Here is a 23,465-nt window from a genome sequence, read left to right on the forward strand (position 1 = left end):
GGGAGACATGGCGTAGCCACAGCCTGGGGGATGTTTCCACAATGAGATTTTCACTCTGCAGCGGAGTGTGCGCTGATATGAAACTTTCAGGCAGATTAAAATTGTGTGCCGGACCAAGACTAGAACTCGGAACCTTTGCCTTCCGCCGACAAGTGCTCTACCAACTGAGCTACCCAAGCACGACTCACGTTCCGTCCTCACAGCTTTACTTCTGCCAGTACCTCGTCTCCTACCTCACAGGAGAGCTTCTGTAAAGTTTGGAAGGCAGGAGACGAGGTACTGGCAGAAGTAAGGACGGGGCCTGAGGACGGGGCCTGAGTCGTGCTTGGATAGCTCAGTTGGTAGAGCACTTGTCCGCAAAAGGCAAAGGTCCCGAGTTCGAGTCTCGGTCCGGCACACAGGTTTAATCTGCCAGAAAGTTTCATATCAGCGCACACTCCGCTGCAGAGTGAAAATCTGTTAAGGTAAAATCAGTTAAATACATTGTTTGCTCAAACCTTTCTTGTGCCAATGACATGCCCCCTAGTACTTAGAGCCTATATTAGTTATAATCTTTTATTTAGCTGACTGTAGCTGCTGCTTGCTGTCTGAAGATTGTCTGTGAGGTAAGTGAGTTATGAAAATGTGTAGGTTATTGTTAGGATTTCTTCTAATTCAGGGCCATTCTTTTGAGTTAATTTTAAAGCAGTCAGATCGCGTTATCCTTGATTATTGTGAGTAATTAATGAATAGGATAAGTTAGAGTTGCTTTTGTCAGGGCAAATTCTGTAGGTCAGTGTCGAAACTATAAAGACAAGCAAAGTGACAGAATGGCAGTTTCATTCAGCAATTTCAGAATTAAATAAGAAGTTTCACCTTCTCAGTTATTATAGTCCAAGTGAAAATATATTGAGAAGTTTCAACTGTACCCTTTAAATTTAATAATAATCATCCACCTGGTCTGATGCGATGTGTCTTCCCCTGTGCAGACCTGCTCGTCACAGAGCACTTACTCCCCTCGTCCTCAATTATTTGTTGTATGAGGACGTGCTGAAAAGTAATGCCTCCGAAAAATTTATGTGACAGCTTTCCAAACAAAACAAATGTTATTAACATTCTACGTCTTTATTCTTCGTGCGTATATCTTTCCAGCTCTGTGCCGCTAGAAGATTCCAAATTGTAGCGTGTTACGTGGCGGTCTGTAACGTAACTACGTAGGTGTATGACAAACAGTGTGTTGTACTCGAGTTTCGAATTCGAAGAGTTCGTCCACACTTGGAGCACCCTCTCCTTCATCATGACAATGCCAAACCAATAGGAGCGCTGCGATATCTCCAACAATTCGATGACGATCTTCCTCGATACAGTGGCGACTTGGCCCCTTCTGATGTTCAGGTATTTCCAGAACATAAAGACCACAAGGACTTCACAATGGTAGTAATGAAGCGGTGCAAGCAGAGGTGAGTTTGTAGCTCTGTCAACAAAGTCAAACATTCTACAGTGGCAGCATCAAGAAAGTAGATTCTTATACGAATGAAATGAAACAATTTCAGAGGCTTTACTGATCTCACACAGATAGGACTTTAGGTAAACAGACTCAAGTGGCGAGTGAAAACATATACCAAGACCGGAAATCGAACACGAGCCTCCTGCTTACCAGGCAAGTGCGTTAGCTACTAAGCCACCCTGACCCAGCGGTTCACACAACTCCTCGGATTAGCCTGGCATGCCACTTACCTCGATCCAAATTCTCACTGCCGCCCCAGTTTACTGTAAATTCCCACTTACATACGAACAGAATTGCCGGGGCTCTGCATGTTCCGGAATAGCACCTCAGCAAAATTGCGTGATCCACGTTGAAACCTAGATGCAATAACTTACACATATGAAACGCACAATTTTCAGTCCATATACATAAAAGCTGGTTCTCGTTGAGAGAAATGTGTTTGTTGCCAGAATGACTATGCTGAGAAATAAATGACATGACGAATGAGGATGTAGAATGTTAACAGCGTTTGTTTAACCTACAAACTTCCGGAATTTTCACATAAATTCGGAGGCATTACTTTTGAGTACGCCCTCGTATATATTCCAATCTCTGTTCGCCAGTGGGGTAAAATACTTAAAAAGTCAAATGAGGAGCTTGTTCTCATTCAAAATTTAGGGAAGATCTATTTATTTTGCGTCAAGTAAATCAGATTTTACTTAGAATCTCTATGCCATTTTCCCCCTGTTTTTACGATATCTATTTTGCTAAGCTAAGTTCGGCGCCGACAAGTGGAACAAGTAATAACACATCTCTTCCAGCTTTCTAGTGACGTAGATCAATCCCTTAACGTAGATCTATTACTTTGCAGTGTTCTAGGCTTAAGGAAAGTCCTAGTATAAAAACGCTAATCACCCCTTAAGTCTGCAGTTTCACTACACTTTTCTCCTCTTTTCATGATCTTCTCCATTATTTCAGATGAGTTTGCTTTTTAGGTCAATACCTTATAAAACTTTTGTGGGAATAGTAGTTCAATAGCTACACATTATTATTTTTAGTTAATTTACTTATATTCCTTCCTTTGCGTCTAGTTTCATCTTTATGTTAGTAGTGAGCTTTTATACAGAAAAGCCACTTCAAGTGCAATATGTAAACTCAGTTTAGCTCAACACATTAGTTCTGTTCATTCCACATTACGTTTGTTGGCTTCGCCAACTTACAGTCATGTTACTTCTCAGCCTAACCAAAACCTCAAGTTATACTACAGTTCACTCTGTCACTGCAATATTCATTCCACAAAACAGTGTACACAATAATGAGTAATCACTGATAAATTGCTGTTATTGCTGTTCTCGTGCATGGGATGAGTTCATTGATGTTTCTACGCAGCTGGAATTGTCGGGACTGTCAAGTGAGCGGAAGCTGCTTTGATGTTCTGTAAACTGGCACAGAGCTTCCAGAGGTATCACAAATTCTGATTCTCTCCTGTAGGTATTGCCTCCCCTCCAAGAAATAATGTATCCTTCACTATTCGTTGGCTTGACTGGATGGCTAGCCTATCATACGTTCAGCCCCCTGTATTCAGGAGGAAGGTATTAGGGACATTTCAGGGTGTTACACCCACACCCGTTATCATTGAGTTTGAGTTGCTGGCTTCTACTGAATTTAGCTACTGTCACAAATTTTACCTGCAAGAAGCCTGCTGTGTCAGGGGGAAGCATATGAAAATGGTAGAACTCTGTTAATTGTTGGCAGTCTGAAAGCACTGTGAATAATGCTGCCCTTTAGGGAAATGACAATGTGAGATGTGAAGGCATCCATTTTGTATGCCTTTGGGCCTCCTTCATCAGGTTGAAGGGGCTGTTCCAAAGGCATTGACGGAACAGGGTGCAGCCGATTGCAGATTATGGCTCTTGCAACAAGCAATACCTGTCTCTCTAGGCTCCGACCTTATACTTGGATCATTCCAACAACTGTCAAAGAAGATGAAGACGAACAGGCTTGTCCCTGGAGTTTCAGTGGAGCTCATAATGTGCAAGACTGTCCTCTGAAGCGGTCATGCATCCTTGGTTCTTAATTGAGCAGAAAGCTTAACCCAAAACCTTTGAAGATTCTGTCACAAGCTGGTCACTGTCTTAGTGGACTCAAGCCATATGTTGAGAACTGGTCGGGCGTGCACGACACAATAAATGCCACTAACCGGGTGGGTGGCTGTATGTAGAATGCGCACAAGGATTTTTTCTGGTGATACCGAGAGGAGAACCTAAATTATTAGAGTGAGACCCAAAGTTTTGCCCCCCCCCCCCCACACACACACACACACAGACGAAACGATTAAAATACTAGCAATGATCTGCCTAAGTATCTGCAACAAAGTCCTAGAGTTTGAAGCGGTAGGAAAAAGTAATGGCACTCACAATAATATAAGATACAAAAACTGGCTGCAGTTCAAAATTGACAGCAGTGAGACTCCTGAGACAAGTGTGAGTGTATACCGAGGGAAAACGAAGATGATGTATTCGTCGCTGCAGATAAGAAATTAAATCCATTGAGACAGAAACCGAAAGTTCACGCGAGATTGTTAGGGCAAGACTAACTACAAAGTGTGTTTATAATTGAATCTTTCTGTCGATCACCAGACTCACTCCCAGATGTAACCGGAAATTTCAGAGAAGAACTCAGCTAGCTTCTAGATATGTTTCCTAATCGTGCTGTCATCATCGACAGAGGCAAATAAACCAAAATTTATTAGGATAATTCACTTTTATTACTGGTCATTGGCAACATTCCCCAACGATCATGATGAAATCTGGCGAGTGTATAGAGGGGACAGGAGCACTGTCAGAAGAATTTGAGATCAAGACTGGTGTTAAACAGGGAGATGGAATGTCACCATTGTTGTTCAATATAGCACTGGACGAAGTGATCAGGCAGTGAAGAGCAATAAACGAGGAAATGGGAATACCAAAGACCCATGTGGGGGACAAAAAGGACAACAGGGCTCAAGTGGACTGCCTAGCCTTTGCAGACGACATAGCAATAGTAAGTGAGACGGAGGAAGACGAAAAGACACAACTCGACAACTTATGAAAGGTAGCCAGAAAGGTGGGACTGAGGATCGCCTATAACAAGACAAAGACATTAAATACCACTGCAGACTGGGAAACAACGGAAGGCACTGTGCAAATGGTGGACAAATTTAAATATCTGGGAGAATTTATAACAGGAAGGAACAGGAGCAAGGAGGGAATAACACAGAGGATAAAGAAGATGAGGTCAGCCTTCTGCATGATTAGAGACATATATGTTGTTGTGGTAGTCTTCAGTCCTGAGACTGGTTTGATGCAGCTCTCCATGCTCCTCTATCCTGTGCAAGCTTCTTCATCTCCCAGTACCTACTGCAACCTACATCCTTCTGAATCTGCTTAGTGTATTCATCTCTTGGTCTCCCTCTAGGATTTTTACATTCCACACTGCCCTCCAATCCTAATTTTGTGATCCCTTAATGCCTCAGAACATGTCCTACCAACCGGTCTCTTCTTCTTGTCAAGTTGTGCCACAAAATCCTCTTCTCCCCAATTCTATTCAATACCTCCTCATTAGTTATGTGATCTACCCATCTAATCTTCAGCATTCTTCTGCAGCACCACCTTTCGAAAGCTTCTATTCTCTTCTTGTCTAAACTATTTATCGTCCATACATGGCTACACTCCACACAAATACTTTCAGAAACGACTTCCTGACACTTAAATCCATACTCGATGTTAACAAATTTCTCTTCTTCAGAAACTCTTTTCTTGACATTGGCAGTCTACATTTTATATCCTCTCTACTTCGACCATCATCAGTTACTTTGCTCCCCTAATAGCAAAACTCCTTTACTACTTTAAGTGTCTCATTTCCTAATCTAATTCCCTCAGCATCACCAGACTTAATTCGACTACATTCCATTATCCTAGTTTTGCTTTTGTTGATGTTCATCTTATATCCTCCTTTCAAGACACCGTCTATTCCATTCAACAGCACTTCCAAGTCCTTTGCTGTCTCTGACAGAATTACGTCATCAGCAAACCTCAAAGTTTTTATTTCTTCTCCATGGATTTTAATACCTACTCTGAATATTTATTTTGCTTCCTTTACTGCTTGTTCAATATACAGATTGAATAACATCGGGGAGAGGCTACAACCCTGTCTCACGCCCTTCCCAACCGCTGCTTCCCTTTCATGTCCCTCGACTCTTATAACTGCCATCTGCTTTCTGTACAAATTGTAAATAGCCTTTTGCTCCCTGTATTTTACCCCTGCCAGCTTTAGAATTTGTAAGAGAGTATTCCAGTCAACATTGTCAAAAGCTTTCTCTAAGTCTACAAATGCTAGAAACGTAGGTTTGCCTTTCCTTAATCTTTCTTCTAAGATACGTCATAAGGTCAGTATTGCCTCACGTGTTCAAATATTGCTACGGAATCCAAACTGATCTTCCCCAAGGTTGGCTTCTACTAGTTTTTCCATTCGTCTGTAAAGAATTCGCGTTAGTATTTTGCAGCTGTGGCTTATTAAACTGATTGTTCGGTAATTTTCATATTTGTCAATACCTGCTTTCTTTGCCATTGGAATTATTATATTCTTCTTGAAGTCTAAGGGTATTTCGCCTGTCTCATACATCTTGCTCACCAGATGGTAGAGTTTTGTCACGACTGGCTCTCCCAAGGCCGTCAGTAGTTCTAATGGAATGTTGTCTACTCCCGGGGCCTTATTTCGACTCAGGTCTTTCAGTGCTCTCTCAAACTCTTCACTCAGTATTGTATCTCCCATTTCGTCTTCATCTACACTCTCTTCCATTTCCAGAATATTGTTCTCAAGTACGTCGCCCTTGTATAGACCCTCTATATACTCCTTCCACCTTTCTGCTTTCTCTTCTTTGCTTAGAACTGGGTTTCCATCTGAGCTCTTGATATTCATACAAGTGGTTCTCTTTTCTCCAAAGGTCTCTTTAATTTTCCTGTAGGCGGTATCTATCTTACTCCTAGTGAGATAAGACTCTACATCCTTACATTTGTCCTCTAGCCATCCCTGCTTAGCCATTTTCACTTCCTGTCGATCTCATTTTTCAGACGTTTGTATTCCTTTTTGCCTGCTTCATTTACTGCATTTTTATATTTTCTCCTTTCATCAATTAAATTCAATATTTCTTCTGTTACCCAAGGATTTCTACTAGCCCTCGCCTTTTTACCTACTTGATCCTCTGCTGCCTTCACTAATTCATCCCTCAGAGCTACCCATTCTTCTTCTACTGTATTTCTTTCCCCCATTTGTGACAATTGTTCCCTTATGCTCTCCCTGAAACTCTGTACAACCTCTGGTTTAATCAGTTTGTCCAGATCCCATCTCCTTAAATTCTCACCAGAGACATACACAATGAAAAGAATATATCCACGGAGGCAAAGATATGCCACTACAAGGCAACGGTGAGGAATGCAGTATTATATGCTGCTGAGACGATGACACTAGGAAGAAATGGGGCAGAACAACTAGAGAAAGGACAGAGAAAAATACTGAGAAAAATACTAGGTCCCAAAAGATGTGGATAGAGGTGGATGCGAAGACCTAGGGAAGAACTGTACCGGAACATGAGAACAATATCCGGGGAAATAAGACTCAAAAGGGCAAGGTTTGCTGGACATGTAGTTAGGATGAGTATGGACAGAATGACGAAGAGAGTGTGGGAAACAACACGGAGGACAAGGGGAAAAAAATGGTTCAAATGGCTCTGAGCACTATGGGACTTAACAGCTGTGGTCATCAGTCCCCTAGAACTTAGAACTACCTAAACCTAACTAACCTAAGGACATCACACACAGCCATTCCCGAGGCAGTATTCGAACCTGCGACCGTAGCAGTCGTGCGGTTCCGGACTGCTCGCCTAGAACCGCGAGACCACCGCGGCCGGCACAAGGGGAAAGACAGGAACCAAGTGTTTTGTTGAACTTCGGAAGGACTGGTTGGAATCAAGGTCGAAGGAAAGGAAAATGGAGGAACAAATATACACCGACCAATATGCCGGAGATCAATGACAGAGAAGAATACAGGAAAAGATTAGTGTGTCACCAGTGGAGCCGACAGGAGAAACGGAACCTGAAGATCACGGAAGAAGAGCGGGAGAGAAGAAGAGAAAGAATGAAGAGGTTCTGGGAGAAGAAGAGGAAAATGCAGTCCACAAAGGGGCTACCCGTGGTCCTACAGAGGCAGTAACGGAAGAAGAAGAAGAAGAAGAAGAAGAAGAAGATGGGGACAGAATAATGCGAAACGTATTTTTTTGTCCCCGGTTTCACTTTTAAGGGGTAAAATACACCCCGAAAGGGAACTTGTCATTTTAGATTTAGAGGGCATATCATCGAAACGATGATACATAAAAAAATGTTGTCATAAAAAATCTGATGTGTAATTAATGTTCCTGAAAACTGTGTAATCAACTTTGGCAATAATTTGAAATTTTGCAAAGCGCCGCATCACCATTAATTAATTGTGAAAAACTTCTGTCGCAACATAAATTAAAAAAGCTTTCAAGACATAATCACACCTGTGCAATATAGTTAGTTTCTGAAAGACCATTTTTGGAAAACGACCTGCACACCATGTGCTGTCGGAGTATATTCTTCTCGTAATATACAAGACAAACAAGATAATATAAGAAAAAAATTCAGCAGGATTTCAAATTGTGACTGGCGGTCCACTAAATATCCTGATTTGTATGAGACATATTTCAGTACATTGGTAAGCCTTGACGAAGAGAATTGATTATGTAATAGTGACTGTAGCTTTATTCTGTTGTCTCTCAAGTGGAGATTGATATCACAATCATTCAACAGAACTAGGTACGAAAATCTTTTCATAAAGTTCTATCAACATCGAAAGCCGTATACATTCCACTGCTGTAATTGTGCCATCGAGCCCTTTGGGATCACCAGACATTTCTTGTCCTCAGGTATGACGTTTAAAACTTTTTTTTGACTGGCCACCCGAGTTTTCATAGTTTTGAAAGAAACTAACGGTGAGTTTGGATCGAAAATTCGAGAATCTCTCGTCGAAGCCCCAAATGTCCTCGTGGCAGCACTGAAATCTCGTAAACATACATCTAACAAAATCAAAAGATATTTGAAAGTTTCTTTCCCAGTGAGAGGGAAATTTTTGTATAATTGTTAGGTTCTTGCGGTGGTCAGAGTAAATGAACCGATTACAGCATCATACCTAAGGACGAGGAATTTTTTCACCAGGTGATCCCAAAGACCTCGAAGGCACAGGTACAGCCATGGGACGTAAACAGCTTTCGATGCTGGAAGAACTTTGTAATAAGACTTTCAGATCTAGTTCTCTTGAGTGATTATGGTTTCTCCACTTGAGAAACAATATAACCAAGCTGCAGTCATTAGTACATAATCAATTCCCTTCGCCAAAGCTTACCAATGTACTGGAATATGCCAGATACAAATCAAGATATTCAGAGGATCACCCGTGACAGTTTGAAATCATGGTGAATTTTGTTTTATATTGTCTTCTCCGACGTGAAAAATTTCGTTCATTTTATGTGTGCGGTGTAGAAAAACGTAATGCTTCAAGCATTTCTTTACATTTTATCGTTCCTGTGCTTATTTTCTATCTTAATAATGATTTATTTATTATTTTAAATTAACAAAATACTCGCATGTGAAATGGTAAACCAAAATAAAAAAATCCATGAATGTAGTACGTAAAATAACAGTTTAAAACATAAAATAAATGTAACTAAAATAAATAATGAGAATAGTAATGTATGCTGAAAATACTCCGACAGCACATTGTGTACAGTTTTATTTTCCAAAAATCGTATTTCACAAACCAGTTTTATTACGTTGTAAGTATCTTGAAAGATTCTTTAATTTATGATGTACCAAAAGTTTTCATTTTTCAAAATTAGTTAATGGCAATGAGGAATTTTTGCAAAATTTCAAATTATTACGAAAATTGATTATACAATCTCGAAGAACATTAATAACATACCATCTTTAATACTGAAAGCATTTTTCATATATAATCGTTTAGAAGATATTCCCTCTAAACCTAAACTGCCATAATACTTTTCGGGACGTATTTTACCTCTTAAAAGTGAAAGTGGACACAAAAAAATGTATTCCACTATTTTTTTTCCCCTCTACAGACCTGCCACAGTCCATCAATATCATTTGACACTTGGGAATGTCCCCTTGTAAGGGCCCTCTCTGAAAACTGCCTTCAGCTTCTCCACTTCCAAAGAAACTGTGACTATTCACTTTTCACCCATTCATTCATTTATTCATAGATTGTGTTACTATCAAGTGCAGCACTTCAAAAATTGGAATTTGTGCTTTCACATCACAGATTTTGCAATTAATCCTTTTCACACATATATTTTCCTCATATGTTTAGGCTATAGGAAGACGGTTAAAGAAGAAAATAAAAGAAAGAATAAGAGAATTACGTGATACTGTTTTTTTTTCTTTTTACTTTATTTTATTACAGTAACCACAGAAGCGGGAATTGGAATCATAAAGAACTATTGGTGTGATTTATCAAATTAAATTTCATGTGTGAAAGTAGAATGTAGTTTCCTGTCGGATGGGGATAGAGATCGAAACGTATTGGCAATAAAAGAGGCTATGAACTGCACCGGCTCCTACCACAGTGTCAGTAAGTATTAAGTAAGTGTATGTAATATGTAGTCAATGAGGCAGGTAGACTCTAAGAAACTTGAGTAGCAAAATACGTTTCATAATAGATGCTTCGGATATGCTGCATGGTGACTAAGATATATTTTATCTCCTATAGGAAATTGGCCGTTTATTTTCTCCTGAAGAAAGGAAGAGCAATAATTTTTAGGCGGGCAGGCTGTCCTTTATTTTTTTTAAAAACGGAAAAAGAAAAGAAAAGCAGACCTAAACCATACAAGCGAGTTTAGAAAGACCCTTGTGGTATTCTGGAAAACTGCAGGAGGAAAAGTAGTATGAAAAGATATTGGATTCAGTATTTTAGCTGAGGAAAGTGAGCCATATGTTGTGGTAAGGTTAGAGTCCCGGTTGAAAGGGGTTAGAGAAATTTCTCCTCGAGTGTATTACTTATACAGAAGGAACAGAGGGGCCAGGGATAGAAGGGGGGGGGGGGTCATTTTAGTTTATGAAGTATTTGCATGCTAGTAGATTTATTCTGACAGTATAAACAAAATTCTGGGAACACAGTTCAGCACTTCCAGTGGGAAAAATGTAAATATTCTAGCAATGTACAGACTAAGAATAGTGGACAGGGCTCGCGGTTTAGCTGAAAGATTTTGGAACAATGAGAAGCACCCTCTATCATGCGATTCACTGTGATTTGCAGGATATGGCTGTAGACACAAATTGACAGAAAGACATCTTGGCTAGTTACACGAATGAACACTTGAGAATGAGGCTGCGCAGGGCCGATTCGAGAATACTTTTTCGATACAGGCGTCTTATCTTTTGGCGCCCCCGCTATCTTCCCGTTTCCCCTCGTACACTTGCACCCGTGTCACTTTTCACTACGAATTGTGTTACGCACTGTATACAGATCTTGCAGTTGGGTGTCCAAGGCGCAGCTCTCAGCCTGAGCCCCGAGTGATCGCTGCTCATTGTGACACACCCCGTTTAGAAACCTTACAGTTGTGGCGCACTGGGCATCCCTTCCTGCTTGGCTCCCCAAACGGAAGCATGTGACGCTCGGGCCTTAAACCAACCCTGGGGCTGCGATCTCGAAACTAGGTGCAAAGAAAGAAATGCAAATAACTTAAGTGTAGCTGTATTTTATCTTCTCTCTATGCACACGGTGTCAACCAGAAGAACGAGCGACAACTGCCGACAATACTGCCATCTCGCATGTTGTTGGAATGCGGGATTCAGATTCCCAACAGGTATTTCTAATATTTTCCGTCAACTTCTGTAAATGAGCTGTTAGCTTAACTTGGACCGCAATAGCTTGCAAGACAGAGAAGTGAACCAAAACGGATCGATTCCACGCGTGCTTAATCTGGTTGATAGACCAGCCAGTGAGCGGTTTTCAGCGTTTTCCACGCTTTTTAGGTGAATGCTGGGCTGATACATAATCTCCGCCTGAAAAAATACGGTATGCAAACAGTTAAAATGCGATACCACACAGAAAAAGTTTACACGAATCGCAGACAGATGTCACACTCGCCCCTTTCCTCCTAAAGCTCTGAATAAAGAAATTAGCGAAAACCTTTTATGTGCGGGGTGCCAACAACTGAACGCTGCAAAAGAGCAGTTGAACATCGCATGGTACAAGGCAGTCATTTTGAACTCAAGTAGTACATGGAAGAAAATGGGAGAATAGACCTATTTAGAGATTATCTTCGTATATAGGGGCGTGTGAAACGTACAGACTCGTTTTATATTCGGTTAAAAGCCTAACAAAACGTGTCAACTTTTCTGTTGCGAAGACTGCCGCAGTGTTGTGCAGTGAACTGCTATTCGACGGCATAGGGCAGCAAAAGATTTTTTCGAATTCCATAAGGCAAAATGAATGCGGAAAGGTGCATTGTAAGGCTGCAACGAAATCGAAAGAAAGATGTATTTCTATACGAATTTGCTGGACGATATGCAATAAATAAACATTTCTCTCATTGTAGATTTCTTAACAATGAACTTACACATCCCATTATTTAGCATCTTCATTACATCATCACGGGTAGGATAATTGGTAACGTACTAGGCTTCAAATGCAATGTTCGCAAGAAGAATCCTCATTGCAACCAATTTTTTCCTTCCTGTTCTTTTCTCTTAAAACTACTGTATTCTTAAATTTAATCCACTTGAAGTACAGTAATTTAAGAGCTTTAAATTCCACCTTATATTATGTTTTAATATCTACTTTCATTTATTAGCTTCATTTTACACCTGATAAATTTAACATGAATCACAGGAATGGTGTTCAGAAACCGTATTTCATGCCTGATTGTAGCTCCTATTCTGAACAGTCTGAGAAACCTTTTAACAATTTCCGACCTTTATTTTTCCCAAACAAGTCGGTGAAGACAATAATTTCCCTTTCCTATTGTCTCGATTGAGCCTATTGTAAAGTTGTATGATTTTGACAAGGGAAAAAAATTGGACATTGCTTTAACCTACGAGAAAATGTAAAAAGACCAGGGCACTCAGATAAAATGGAACATGGTACTGATTAAGCACTTTGAAATTGTAGTGTTTCAGCAGCAGTTAAGTACGCAGTAGAACAACAGATAGTTTATGGTTATGCAGCGTCAATTGCATATTTTAAAGATATATTTTTCTGGCGGTTTAAATTAATGACCTGGAGGAACATATAAAGCAGTTGAAGGCAAACACGATGTTGCTCTATAGTTCCCCGTGAATGTTATTACGCTGTTCGAAAATTTGAGAAAGAGGTGCCTGGAAAAGAGTAGTACTAGCAACAACCACAGCAGCTAACAATAAGAATAAACTTCTGAATGAAAAATGTTTCCACTGTGTCTCAATGTGCAGGCTTTTACAAGATGGTCTTCAATAACTTTTGAGCATAGTTCGAGTAAATAAACCCAGTTCCAGATTGCTTCATCTTTAAGGTAGTTCTGCAGCTTATTGCTGCGACTCGGTCGCATGTCAGTTATCAGACAGAAAATGCTTAACTCCTCATCAACTTCCTAGAACACAGGCGTACCTGTCATAAGTAACAAAGCAACAACGATGCAGCTATGCCTCTAAGTACAAATTTAGACTTAAGCTACGTAGATAAGATTTCACACGCTGGAGAACCGTTTTTGAATTATCTAGCTCGGAGAAACGTAAAAAAAGTTAAGCATAAATACTTGTTGTGATGTCTACTGTGTCCCACTTTCAGCAAATTAATAGCATGAATGAGAAAAATTTCGTAGGTTTACCGAACTCAAAATTACACGACCAACGACAGCTTGGAATGTGTACCGAAAGCAGCTTAAAACATTATTCAAATGGCAGAAAAAGTTTTCCTTGCTTTTGGAATCGAAGTTCTCGCTTCAATTACTGGAGAGAGATGCATGTAAAGCAGCCAGAAAACTCCCTTTATAATTCCTCCTTGAAACACTGTCACAAAGATAATTCTACATATCTTTTTGACAAAAGAGCGAATATGCTTTTGAGGAAATGTAACAGCCAGACAGAAATGGACGCCACTGTAAAATGTGGCAGTAAAAGTGTAGGCAAGAAAAATGTGGTTAGGCTATTTTAAGACGCAGGCACCAGGCAGATAATTTATTTCCTGTATTTTTTTGGCTAGTAATGTTGTGTAAAGATAATGAGTTATAATTTGCAAAACAAACAGAAACATTAACATATAAAGAGGAGTATGCATTTGTGTTTCAGAACGGTCTCGAATTCAAAAATATCCCCCTCAAACAAACTGGATGGGTATCATATATAATGCTATTACATCTAGAGTATGCATTACTTATCACTGAAGTAAACGCGAGGAAATTTTACCCGAGTTATGAGAGAAAAAATGCCATTATTTCAGGACGGACTGACGAAAGTCGTCATTTTATTCACTTTATATTTGCGGTAGATACGAGGTAACAATTAAAAGCTGTAGTTCATTGTTTACTTTACGCCGCGCGGAGTGGCCATGCGGTTAGAGGCGCCATGTCACGGATTGCGCGGCCGCTTCCGCCGGAGGTTTGAGACCTCCCTCGGGCATCGGTGTGTGTGTCAGTTTAAGTAGTGTGTAAGTGTAGGAACCGATTACCTCAGCAGTTTTCCCGTTAGGAATTCACACACATTTGAACATTTTTTTGTTACTTTACGCACAAGGACATCACTTGTACGTATAATCCCTTTCACTTCCTCATAAATGAGAATTTAACAATTCTGTCTATACAGCTTCTGTAGGCGTTTGGTCCAAAATGGCAGCCGCCGTCGAGTTGGCAGCACTTCCTTCGTTCAGGGCTTTGTTTCCTCCCTCATGTTAACTGAGAACTGCGGCGACAAAAAGTGCATACGGCCACAAAGATAAATCGAAAATAAATTTGCCAAATCATGAAAAACAGAGGACACCTTGTGACGGCATTTTACGGCAAGGAAATGTAAGACCCAACATTGCAGTTTACGCCACAAACGGCTTAAGGACTGTACGGATCCTCGGTTTGCCTGCCCAGTTCTCTGATTTGTCATCCATTGAGCATGTCTGGTACGCGACGGTAAGAATTACACCTTCGTGTCAGCCTCCAACCACCAGTATTCATGGACTGACACAGCACGTGTTTCAGGCACGGCAAGGAAGTCCGCAAGAAATTAGGAGGCTTTCTGCTTCCATGTTACAACGAATATAAGGTTGTATTCCTGCCTGTGCGAGTCACATATTATACAAATGTTGATGATGGATCTCAATTCCACATGGAGTGAAAGTTTAATGATTTAATAATCGTTAGGTGATGATCATTCCGACGAACTTTCATAAATATCTGACTGGTGTTTCGTTACGTGACAATTCAATTTGCACGAGTGTATGATGGAGCAAAACTAACCAAATGGTAGTCGGCTTAGAGTAATGTCTGCCTATTTCTTCTCTTTAAGTCTGCCAGTTAGTTTCTGTACCGAAATATAATTAAAGAAACATATTTTGCCAATCTAATTTCTACTTCAGCATGTTAGCCTTGTAAACAACTTGATCACTCACTTCAAATTAACAACTCTGTGCACAAGAATTAGAGGGTAATTGCTTTGAAACTTGTCGTTTTCCCCACTGTGACGCAGAAGTTTCAAATTTGACTCAATGGTGCAAAACCGTGGCGCGCTGCGGCGCCACCTTCGGGCTCGGAGACGCTCCAGACAGCAATGTGTCCACACATACGAAATAAATGCCTTAGCTCAGAAGTTCACGTGAGTTGTAAGGTGGGTTAATGGTGTCACACGGGCACCATATTTCATCGCAATTCTGCCCGACGCCACCGCGGACGTATCACGCTATGCCCCTTCCCCCTTCACAATATCTCACGCCTTCTCTTGACGCCTCTGCAATGGAGGTTATAACAGTGATGCCCAGCAATGAAATCGAGTGCTTCAGGAAGTGGCGTAAAGGGCGTTAATGAAACCACTCCTTTCGTTGAGGCGTTATTTATACACATTACGGGGTCGAGAAAGTTTTAAGTACGATGTGCAGCAGAACGACGTTCTTGACAACCTTTTAACAATGCCGGTACGCTGCCCCCATCCCTCCCCCCACGCCTCCATTCGAACGATTCAACTTCCTCGAAGCAACTGAGTGGCGCTGCGCTGCAGCTCCAGCGCCTGCTTGTGGGCATGCGGAAGCTGAGGGGTGTCGAAGCGGCTGCCTGCCTATAGGCGCTTAGGACTCAGTCGATATTTGTCTCTGTACAGTTACATTTTAAAGAATTCAGCAAAGACGCAGAGGGAGTTGCCGAACTGGAGGGTCTTAGAGGAAACATTTGCTGTTTCACACATGCACGTGTCAATGAATGTTGCACTTTCTTCATACCCCCCCCCCCCAAGGTCAGGCCACAGTAAGTTGCAAAACAGCTGGTCTGAAAAAGCATAAACATACTTTGCTGCTTTGGAACAAGTTCAAAGTTAAATTTCGTAGGATGATTTTGAATATTCCTCAGTAGTTTCACCCCTAATACCAAAGGAAAGGCTGTGGTCGCTCTACACTCCAAAGGTATCGTATCGCATTCAATGAGGAGGCAGCCCCAAGGTGTCCTTCGAGAGTCGAATCGTACGAGGGGCGTCAACAGTGTCGAAGTTTGTCAAGTTATCAAGAACGTCGTTCTCATGCACATCGCACTGCAAACTGCTGTTTTCGAATATGAAATCTACGTCTAAAACGATTTCTACGTCTACATCCATACCCTGCAAACCACCATGAGATGCATGGCAGATGGTACGTCCCATAGTATCAGTTATTAGGGTTTCTTCCTGTTCCATTCACATATGGAGCACGGGGAGAATGACTGGGGAGAATGATTGGAAATTTATGGTAAGGTCTTATAAGACCAAACTGCTGAGGTCGTCAGTCTGTAACGCCGGAAATGCATATACTCCTATTTCCATCTATTGTACTATAATTTTTTTCCTTGTTTTGTTACCTCAAGATATGACATTTCTGTCTCTTTATATATTGTAATTGTTTTACTGTTTGTATATATATATATATATATATATATATATATATATACTGTTTGTATATATATATATATATATATATATATATATATATATGCATTTATGTTGGTTTGTTTTGTGAATATTATTTGTATTTATACGCTGTGTCTGGCCTAGGGAAAACTATGCTATCGAACGAATACATCGATAGGTCGTGTAGAGAACAAAAGTGTTTAGGATCTTTGGTAGTGTTAACTCTGTCGCGTGGAGCCCGGGCAGAGGGGAGACTGGCTGGGGTGGTGCAGTGAAGCAGGTGTGTTGTGTGAAGCTCCCGCGAGTTGCCGCGCTTTCGGGGTTTGGCAGCATGTAATTGCGCTCGACTTGCGATGATAGTTTCTGACATGGTGTCGCGGACGGGAAGCATTAGCTGGCGCACATCAAGAGCCCGTTTCGTCTGGTGACCGTGTCGAGAAGAAGGCGCGCCAACATCCAGCTTCTGCAACAGCGACGGCCGACAATGAGTGACTGTCGCCACCTCCTCGATCGACGGCTTCAAACCTTCAATCAACCAACAAGGAAGACTGGAAGCACGTAAAGTTTTAGAACTGTATGGCAGACCTCAGCTTTTCAAACTTTTAAAATCGTTGCATCACAAAATTACAGCAACTTAGCATGAACGTTTGTAGCTCATTGTCCCAATTGCATTACCAAGCAGGGTCCCTTCCTTTTCCGGAATGAACCCGAGTGTCGTTGAAATTCAAACGCCAGCATCATTCTATTTCACTGCTTTAATTTCAAAGTTCAGTTAAGGTATTCATAGCTGGCTACAATATTTAGATTACAGAAGCACAAATTAAGAGTGCGAGTTTTGCTACCGTATTTTAGCTTACCTGTGACTGCAGCTCAGCTTGGTACGTACTAAATTTTACTATTGTTAATTGTTCAGAATCATTTAATTCATCTTTTAAAGTTAAATCTCTTATTTCTAAATTGCATAGATTCAAGTAGATTTTGAAATGATTGTTGAGGTAGTCCAAGACTAACCGAATTTTACTGAATTTCGATGTGCTTCAGAAACAAAGCTCACTATTAACTTCAGTCACTAAATTAACTTTAGATTTTCCGGTTTTATTAATACTTTTGCTAAATTAAGTCAGAGTGTAGCGAAATTTATTACTTCTGACAAACTTTCAGTTTTCACACTACACGTGTCAACCTTCAGTTGCCACACTTCTAGTGCTAATTATATGTGTAATAACCTTTCTTTTTCAGTTGCTATAGTAATTGTCCTTAGGACTGGCGACCGTAATTTCCCCCAAAATTTCAAATATCTAATTACCGCTAGTTAATTGTTAACGTAATGGCCGCACATTTACTTTCTTTATTAACTTTACCCCTTTTCAAAATTAATTTCCACCAGTTTGATTAGCATTTTTCCTTTCATTTAGATGTAACCCTTTCCTCCCTCTTTACCGACAGATTAACTTCGGTGACGATTGCTTTTCCCAAATTTCCATTAGGTACACGCGGTTTAATTTTTCACTGTCATTAAGGTCGATAAGTGAGGGGGAGGTTACAAGTCCCTAGGCCTACACACTACGTAATCTCACATACGCTATAGGCAACACACACACATGCATGCCCGAGGGCGGACTCGAATCTCCGACGAGGGGAGACTCACGGACCGTGACAAGGCGCCCCCTAGACCGCGCGAGTACCCCGCGCGCGGCGAGAACGATCGTTTGAATGCCTCTGTGCGTACAGTAATTATTCTAATCTTATCCTCATGATACCTATGTGAGCGATACGTAGGGGGTTGTAGTACATGCCCAGAGTAATCATCTAAAGCCGGTTCCTGAAACTTTGTTAACGGACTTTCTCGGGGTAGTTTACGTCTATCTTGAAGAGTCTTACAGTTTAGTTCCTTCAGTATCTCTGTGACACTCTCCCGTGACCATTCGTGTTGTCCTTCTCTGTATACTTCCAGTATCCCCTGTGAGTTTAGTTAGTAAGAAATTATCAGAATGTGGATGGAAGTATGGGAAACAGTGCACGAAACAAGCTGGCTTGCCTGTCTACTTGTCAGGATATGGAAAATCGTTGCTTAATAAAGGGTGAGGCCAAACGGAATTTACAACTTTGGCATGATATAGAAATTTAGTAAGACAAGTTGCAGAAATGGTACATGTTTCATTTTGTAGTAAAGAACCTCAAGCTCCACATAAAAATGTCAAGTGTTATTCTCGTTCGATGTGACTACCATTTGTGATACGGCAAACATCCCACCGGTAATCAACTTCTTTCAACACTCGCTGCAGCAAATTGGGCGTAACTTCTGTAGCGGCAGCGTAGATTCGATTTTTCAGGTCATCTAAATTCTTTGGTAGAGGAGAAACATACACACGGTGTTTAATTAAACCCCAGAGAAATAAATCCAGTGGTGTCCAGGAAGCGAGGTAGCCATGCGATTGGCCCTTCACGTCAAGTCCACCGAACTGCGAAGCGATTATCGAGGAAACATCCAACTTTCGTGAGGAAATGAGGTGGTGCACCATCTTGCTGGTAGTCCCATCTCAGTCATCTTCATTGATCTACGGAATTAAAAAGTTTTCAAGCATTGCTAGATAGATAATAGCAATGACATTTTTTTCCATGAAGAAGAAAGGAGTACACTTCCAATTTGCTAACGACACAAAACACATCAACTCTCAGTCTGTCACGAGTCCCAGGGTTGCATTTGGATTTTTGCTGCCCTGTATTGTGCAGTTGTGGGTGTTCACCATGCCACAGATATGAAATTACGACTTATCCCTGGAGATTATTGTGTTCAGGAGTGACTCGTCATCCTTTATCCGATGTAACATTTCTACTCGGAATTCCCCAGGAGAAACCTTATCTGCCTCACTGATGTGCTGTACCATTATGAACCTGTATGCTTTCATGCATAAACGTCTAGTCATTATCCACCAAACAGTCTTATGTGGAATTCCAGTCTTGCGAGACGCATGTCATGTTGATTTTTGTGGACTGTGGGCAAAGCTCTCTCTTACCAGTTCAACATAATCAACACGTGGGCGACCTGCTGTTTTAGAACGTGCAGTGAACAATTCGTGTCAACAAAGTTCCTGTGCTAAGAGTAAATTGTAGGCCAGCTTGGAGGTTCTTTAGCGTATTCGGTAAGAAATTTACCCCGAAAAGTTTTTGCAGACTTCATTTCATGAAACCAAAACACACAACAAGCGCGCTCCACACCAGCGAAAGTAGCCATTTGAAATGCGGACTACACTGGCGCTCTTGGTAGTGGAATGGAGTATTGATGCACTACGTGAATCACTCTTCCTACAAAATGATAGATCTACAGATTCTGCATGTTACCTCAATAAATTCTTGTATCATCCCAGAGTTGTGAGGTCCTTTTTAAATCACCCTAAATTTATAAATTGATGCTCAACACTTAATGTACTGAATAACATTTTTCATTTCCTTAACGATCAATTTCACTTTTAACTTCGATATACACTGAAAATCATCAGACCTAACGTTAGTTGGTACGTTGGTGAGATGTTTAAAGTTCTTAAGCTTAGTAACACGTGAATGTAAGATTGCTTGGTGAAGAACTTGAGTCAACAGGTAGTACAATCTTAGTTAGATGAAGCAGATCGAGCTAAAATTTGTGAGCCATATTGGTTTGATACACTGCCAAGCGGAGTGTAAAGTTTTTAAAATGTTTCGTCCGTAGATTGCAAATGCTACTCCGAGGTGAAGAAGTTGGCACAGGAGAGAAATTCGTGGCGGACCGCATCCAAACAGAAGACTGATGACAAATAAATAAATAAAAAGTAAGAAATAAATAGAAAGAAAGGAAGATACTTCAAATTATCGAAAGCAGTGTCTACCCCTTTCTTCCCTGCTACCCACATCACGGAGCGGGTATGCAAGCAGCAGAAGCAGCAGGCGCTCATCGAAGAATGAAAGCATTTGTTCGCCATGTCTCTCCAGTGTCACGGGGAAGGGAAGATGAGGGTTTAACGTCCCATACTTGACTAGGTCCCAAGTTTCAGTGACGTTGAAGTTACAGTAAACATTAAATTCCATCTCTGTCACTGTAACAAAATTTTAAGCATAGGATAAACGGTTACAGTACTTCACAGGGTTATTTACAAATACCTCTAGGATTTCAGAAGTCAATGCGCGGAAACTATAAGAAACACAGAAAACAGACATATATCATTGGATACAACACATGTCCAGGTGCTCAACTCACACTACAGTTGCTCAGGGTGGACACCGGAGACAGCGCGACGACTGCCTGCTTGGGAAATCTGTTCATTGGATTTCCTACCTGCATGTGCGAACTAATTCAGTGAAACATTGAAAAGCGAGTTATTTGTGTTCATATTCTGACACGCCTGTCCCCTAGCGGTGGGCACTGCAACTACGCCACGGTGTATTTGACGAACTGAAACTTGAAACTTGGAGAGACGCTCTACCCGCGAATAGGTGTCATTTTTCTGTTTGTCGTATAGTTTTCACGCATTTGTCATCTGAAACCCCAGAGATATAAATAACCTTACACAGTAAACAATTTCATTGTTTGAGGTGTGAAGTAAGGGGACGTAAAAATGAAATCGAATAACAGTTTTAATTGAGTAAGTTTTAACTGCCTTGATTTGAGATGGTGGTCACGTCTTTCGGAAGCGTGGAACAGGGAAATAGTGATGAGAGGCAAGTAAAAATGTTATTCAAATGTTCCACGTTTGAAAATTTGTAGCGCATTGATTCGTGAACTGTCGTCACTACAAAGTTTCTGGCACCGTGCAATAATGGATCGGCCCTGTGAAGGAACTCCTAGAATACCGCTCAGAGAAGACAGAGGTCTTCACGTGCCCCGATCATGCTCCATTACGAGACGTGAGCACCTTTACTCATCAGCACATCAAAATCCAGCATTCGAATGACGTAACTAGAAACGATGAACCTGAAATGATTTTAATAATTGGAAGAGCACGTATTGGTAGGAACACTGAAAGTTACTACTTCGGTGAAACTTCCTTTAAGCACAGAATAAGTCGCTCAGGAAAATGATATATTTCGTCAGGTGATGAAGCGAGACCTAGTGTCCGACCAGAAGACGCCACAGGATTCGTGGACGACGCCATTTCCGAGAACTGACACAGCGAAAATCACGGAGTGTGTTTTAAGGGGAGCGACTCTTATTTGCGAAAGCCAAAGGAAGCCGCTGTTGGAATGAATAGCGAAGACCGCTCTTGTTCCTGTTGCCGTCAGTTCAGCCCTTAGCTCAGTGACCGGTAAGGTGACTCTGCGGATAGTTTTGCATTTTGCATGTGACAAGAGTAGACAAGTAGCCAGAAAGCCATCATGATACATATGTTTTTAAGTAGCCTTTTATAACGGATCTCTATGATGAAAAGTGCCAGTAGTTTTGTTAACTTTGCCACAGAGATTTCTATTCCTGAAGTCATGGGTGGAATAAATGTATTTGGTATACGTGTGTGTGTGTGTGTGTGGGTGGGTGGGTGGGTGGGTTAGGGGCACTCAAAGTCGATATTCCATTTGCTTCTCGTCAGCTTAGCTACTCTTTAGTACTGTTGGCCATTATAATTTATGGAGATTTATTTTCTGGAAGCTGTCTCTCCACGTAGGTGCATGCTGATTGAGGTAACATGCACCAATGCATTCACATATGGTGCATTCGCAAATGCAACGTCCAGTCACATTAATGTGACCACTGCCTGTGATCGACGTCAACGTCCAATAACCACTCACAGACGGCAGCTTGCAACACTAGCAGTGGAGGGTATATAAAGCGTATTGGTGGGGGGGAGGGGGGGGGGGGGACGCGGGTAACAGTGCTGTCGTTGTAGAAATGCGGAAACGGAGCGATTTATTTTACGTCCAAAGGAGCATGACCGTTGACTTTCGGCTAAGTTTGTAAGCTGCTCTCGTGCGCGGTGGTTTCAGTACACTGTGCGTGGCCAAATGGCGCTATCCAAAACCGGCGTCGAAACAACAGTGGTGCACCACGGGCCATAGACGAAAAGGATGAGCGACGGCTGTGAAGATGTGAACGGCCGAACAGACGTGCAACTGTTGAACAAGTGACCGCCCAGATGAACCAAGGAGCTACGAACAGTGTCTCATTAACGACCGTTCAGCGAATGTTACTGCATGTGGACCTTCGTTGCAGGTGCCTGGTTCATGCACCCATACTGATTGCTATTCATTTAAGACGGCGGATGGGATTTTCACGTCAATACGTCCGCTGAGCGGCGACAGGTGGCCTTTTCAGGTGAGGCACTTTTTGTGATTTGTCGGATAGATGGCCGTTGGATCGTCGGAAGGGTCCAAGCCGCAGGAGGGAGCGTTACAGTCTGGGGAATGTTTTGCGGCATTTTCTGGATGGTTTCGTCATTCTGGAAGGCACAGTGGATCAATACAAGTATTAATCTATCCTTTGGTTCAAGAATGGTTCAAATGGCTCTGAGCACTAGGGGACTTAACATCATAGGTCATCAGTACCCTAGAACTTAGAAATACTTACACCTAACTAACATAAGGACATCACACACATCCATGCCCGAAGCAGGATTCGAACCTGCGACCGTACCGGTCGCGTGGTTCCCGACTGAAGCGCCTAGAACCGCTCGGCCACTTCGGCCGGCCATCTATCCTTGGGGACTATGTCCACTCCAACATGCAGTTTGTTTTTCTTCGGCAAGATGGCATCTCCCAGCAACTCATGACAATGCAACGTGTCATTCAGTTTGTAGTGCATGTCTCTGGTTCAGAGAACACCAGGATGAGTTTCGCGTACTCCACTGGCCACAAAACTC

The 23,465-nt window shown here is 41.5% G+C and overlaps 1 non-coding gene across 1 annotated transcript; it reads left to right on the forward strand.

Moving 5' to 3' along the window:
- Positions 1-322: 322 nt before the first annotated feature.
- Positions 323-397, forward strand: Trnal-caa (transfer RNA leucine (anticodon CAA)). The gene has a single exon. It is a non-coding gene; the product is annotated as a tRNA-Leu (tRNA).
- Positions 398-23,465: the final 23,068 nt, after the last annotated feature.

This window comes from Schistocerca cancellata, chromosome 5 (genome assembly GCF_023864275.1).
Source record: "Schistocerca cancellata isolate TAMUIC-IGC-003103 chromosome 5, iqSchCanc2.1, whole genome shotgun sequence".
NCBI lineage: Eukaryota > Metazoa > Arthropoda > Insecta > Orthoptera > Acrididae > Schistocerca > Schistocerca cancellata.